Source organism: Pinus tabuliformis, chromosome 8, assembly GCF_031772625.1.
Source record: "Pinus tabuliformis cultivar Carrire ecotype Pingquan chromosome 8, CPIR1, whole genome shotgun sequence".
In the NCBI taxonomy this organism is placed as follows: Eukaryota; Viridiplantae; Streptophyta; class Pinopsida; order Pinales; family Pinaceae; genus Pinus; species Pinus tabuliformis.
The window spans coordinates 451,211,111-451,216,037 of NC_142294.1; positions in this window are offsets into that span (position 1 = coordinate 451,211,111).

The following is a 4,927-nucleotide window of genomic DNA, read 5'->3' on the forward strand; positions in this document are numbered from 1 at the left end:
AGAATCGGGAGTTACAAAGCAGAGGAAAGCCAAAAATGGCGCTGGAGAAATAACAGGTTGCAGCTAAAATTTAGCTGAGAAAATATTCATGAAATGCAGAATTGATGGCAGAAATGATCTGCACATAAAGGCCATAAAACAAATGGCTCAAATTAATTATGCAAGGCAGGAATACGCCTGCTCTGATACCATGTTAAACACACATGGACAACAAGAGAGATATGAAAGATAAATCATGCAAGTACAATTTTTATTGACAAATGATATACATTTATGGTACATTATGTGACCTTTGGGTTTCACATCCCAAGGTCTCTTGGACTCCTTTTGTCCATCCGGCTTCCACACTAACCCATTTAGGATTAGGTGTCCAACAGGCAAAGGTAGAGGTAGATATACAAAACATCATCATATAAAAGAGCAATCGAGATCTTCACAAAATGAAACATGGAGGAGCACAACATGGAGCAAATCTAATGTCCAATGTTATTATTGTAAGAAATTTGATAATTTTGAATATGAATGCAGAAACAAACAGTGAGATAAATAAAGAGGTAGTGTCCATATCTCCAACAATGAAGGAGAATCCTCTGAATCCATATTTTTTTCCTTCCATCTTTCTGAAGACAAACACAACAAGGACCTTTGGTTGCTAGATAGCAGCTACAACAACCATATGATAGCTAACGAAAATATGTTGTTTTACATTTATGTTGCTATAACATTTGGAATTACTTTTTGAGACCTTTCGTGTATAAAAGCTGAAGGGAAAGGTGCTATTCTTCTTCTCATTAAACAAAATCAACAGACACATACACTTGATGTTTATTATGTTCCACATCTTAAGCATAATCTCATTATTGTAGGTCAATTGATAGAACATGGTTATGATGTAATGTTCCAAGGGACCACATGTTATATTTATGAAAAAAATCCAAATAGAAGATTGACATCAAAGGTAGAAAAAACCAAGAATAGGATGTTTCCCTTGACACTTAGAAGTCAACATTTTTCACAGTCTTTTGCAGACAATCTGTGAAGGATAGACGAATCACGGTTATGACATTTTAGGTATCGACATATTCCCATCAAGAGTCTAAGTATTCTTCAAAAATATTTTATGGTCACTGGTCTCCCTGTTGTGAATGAAAAAATATAGTGACCGTGAATTTTTTATTTTAGGAAAGCATAAAGAGACACCTTTCCCACATCTTCCACTAGAATAATGGAACCATTTGATCTAGTCCACACAAATATATGTGGCCCAATGAAAACATAGTCCATTGGTGGTAGTTTTTATTTTCAAACCTTTATTGATGATTTTAGCAGGAAAATATGGGTTTATTTCTTAAAACAAAAGTTTGATGCCTTCTCAATATTCAAAGAGTTCAAAGAAAAAGCATAAAATCAAAGTGGAAACCCATTAAAAGTACTCAGTTTGGACAGAGGAGGAGAATATAGTTCCAGTGATTTCAAAACATTTTGTCGACAACAAGGAATCATCATGCAGAACACAACAAGATGCACTGCAAAATAGAATGGATTAGCAAAAGGAAAAAATTAGTCAATAATGAATATGGAAAGATGCACGCTTTGTGAATAGAAGTTGTCCAATGACTATTGGGGTGAAGTTGTTGCTAGTATAGTATATGTTCTCAACAGATCTCCAATAACCAATGTTAAAGATGTAATACCCCAAGAAGCATGGGATGGTAAGAAGGTGAATTTATCTCACTTTTGAATTTTTGGTTGTGTAGAATTTGCACATGTTCTTGAGAAGTTGTGAAAGAAACTTAATAATAGAATTGAAAAATGCATCTTTGTATGCTATAGTGAGTAATCAAAATATTATAGACTCTACAACCCCCTCATGAGGAAATTTATTTTAAGAAGAGATGTTAAGTTTTTAAGAAAATAAATCTTGGTCTGATCAAATCGATAAATTAGTTTGTTTATTCACCAAGGCTTCCAAGATTGCAAGTACAAGAAGAGCCACAAAGCTTTGAAAATGGTACTTCTTATAGCAGTGAACCTAGCAGTGATTCATCATCTTCAAAAGATAATCATAAAAGTAGAAGCATCAAGGTAAAATATAGGAGGAGGAGCATGACTTTGATCAAAAAAATATATTTGTCTTTCTTTCCTGTCAACCAACCTATTTTGAAGAGGCAGTAAAAGAGAAACACTAGGTTAACTCAATGAATCAGGAAATCATATCCATAAAGAAGAACGAGACTTGGGAACTAGTTGATCTCCCAAAAGAGAAAACCAACATTGGTGTCAAGTGGGTATACAAGACTAAACTAAATGAAAAAGGAGAAACTGGGAAGCATAAGGCGAGGTTGTTTTCCAAAGGATTCTCACAATAGTTTGGAGATAACTATGGTGAAACCTTTTCTCCAATAGCAATGCTAGACACAGTTACAACTAGTCTGGCCATTGCAACTCAACATAAATGGCAATTTTTTCAACTTGATGTGAAATCCACTTTCTTAAATGGAATATTATTGAAAGAGGTTTATGTGGATCAACCCCCTAGAATTCGTGTTCCATGACAGAAGAATAAGGTGTATAAGTTGAATAAATCCTTATATGGTTTGAAACAAGCTCCCCGATCTTGGTACATTAGAATTGACTCTTACCTTATCAAAAGTGGATTTTGCAAAAACAACCATGAACCAACTCTTTATTCAAAAACTCATGAAGGTAAAATTCTCATTGTTTGCCTTTATGTTGATGATCATGTTTATACAGGTAATATGATGTTAGAAGAATTCAAAGTTGCAATGTAAACAAAGTTTGATATGACTGATCTAGAGCTCACGAAGTACTTCCTAGGAATTGAAATTCAACAATTTCCTAATGCCATTCTCATTTGTCAACAAAAGTATGTCAATGATATCCTCCAAAAGTTCATAATGATCAAATGCAAACCAGTTGACACTCAAATTGCTCTAGGCACCAAACTGAGCAAACAAGATGAAGGATCATTGGTTGATTCTACTTTGTATAAAACTCTAGTTGGTAGTCTATTGTATCTCACTACCACTAGACTTGATATCATGTTTGCAGCTAGTTTTGTTTCCAAATTTATGGAATAACCCAAAAATTCCCATTGGAAGGTTTCGAAAAGAATCTTAATATATGTTGCAGCGACACTAGACTATGGCTTGTTCTACACACATTCTAAAGATTGTTCACTTTTAAGATACACAGATAATGACTATGCATGAAATGCAGATGATCGGAAAAATCCCTAAGGGTATGATTTTCACCCGAGAACCAATGTGATATCATGGGAGTCTAAGAAACAACCCATTATTTCAATATCCTCGACAAAGACATAGTATGTAGCTGCCACTTCAGCACCTTGTCAAGTAGTATGGCTGAGAAGGCTATTGAAGGATCCTTCAAATGTTCAAAAGGAGTCAACTCCTATTATCTGTGATAATAGCTCTGCCATTTCTTTATCCATAAATCATGTCTTTCACAAACATAACAAGCATATTGACACAAACTTTCATTTCATTCATGAGTTTTCCAATGATGGAAATATCTTTCTTGATTTTTGTCTGGACCATCTAGCAAATATTTTTGCAAAACCATTGGGAAAAAGGTATTTGAATTTCAAAGAGAGCACTTGGGAATTTTAAGTGCCAATAATTCTAACATATGAGATTAAGAAGGGGTGTTGAGAGCATTAATTTCACTGTGAGTTAGGTATCATAGGTAGTTTGAATTCAGTTCAGTTAATTGAGTTTAGTTGAGTTTTAGTTGGGACTTTTTTCAATTATTTATTATTGTCATTTCCATATCTCTTTTGTAATCTATTTAGTTGTTACTCAATGATAAAAGGAGTTATTCACTCCATTGTCAATATTGAATCTATTCTCCGTTTATTTCCACCAATGAAATCTCAGCACATCCCGGGAGATGTTGTGCTCAGCGTACCATTTTGTCATTTAGATAATACAATTATAGCTTCAAGTAAGTTGAACTTGCACAATTTTGTGCACAAGTTTGTAAACATTGATGTCACAATCATGTCTTTTAGTTGCTTAAATTTGAAATTTCACCCCAATAATTCAGAATAAGCATCTTAAGCATGTCATTCAATATGCTTAGTTACTTTGAATTCATTACAATAGTTGAGATTAAGCATCGGACTACAAAGGGTGCATAAAATTAAGAGAGGTGCTATTGGTTTGGTTAGGTGTACTACATTATTCGATGATTTCGAAAATACATTTTATAATATTTTCCTACCCGTCTCCTTGGTTCTTATCAACGATGTTTCTCTAATTTGGACATTCGTCAGTTTTGTATATGTTTCACTTTTAAGTTACGAACAATACGTTTCTATCAAAAGAAATTAATGCATGAACAACGTAAATGAATATTAATGTATAAAAATTCAAGCAGCAAACAATAAATTACTGGCTTCCAGAACCTTTAAATAGATACAATGAAAAAACCGTAAAAAATTAACAGTTTCTCAATTTTTAGTTTACGCGCTCTCACAAGAAGGATGGAAATCAAATTCCAACCTGATTACAACGCGTTCTTTAGAAGCAACACATTCCTTTGTGAAACCGTTTTTACAAGCCAATTCAGGGAAGGCGACTTGTTAGTGATAGAATTCAATTGAACGATGGAAATCAAATTCGAACTTTGATTACCTTGCCTCCTTTAGCAGCAATGCATTCCCATGATAAACAATTTTACAAGTCATTCAAAGGAAAGCAACTTGACAGTGACACAATCCAAACATCTCCAAATCGATTTGAACGATATGGGGTACTGACGATTTACCATTTAGAGTAATACTTCGTTTTCGCAGTGATTATACACCATTATCTATAGAGTATAAAGAGTTTCACATTTCTTCTATATACTGTGAATTTTGAATATCTATTACGTCAATCAG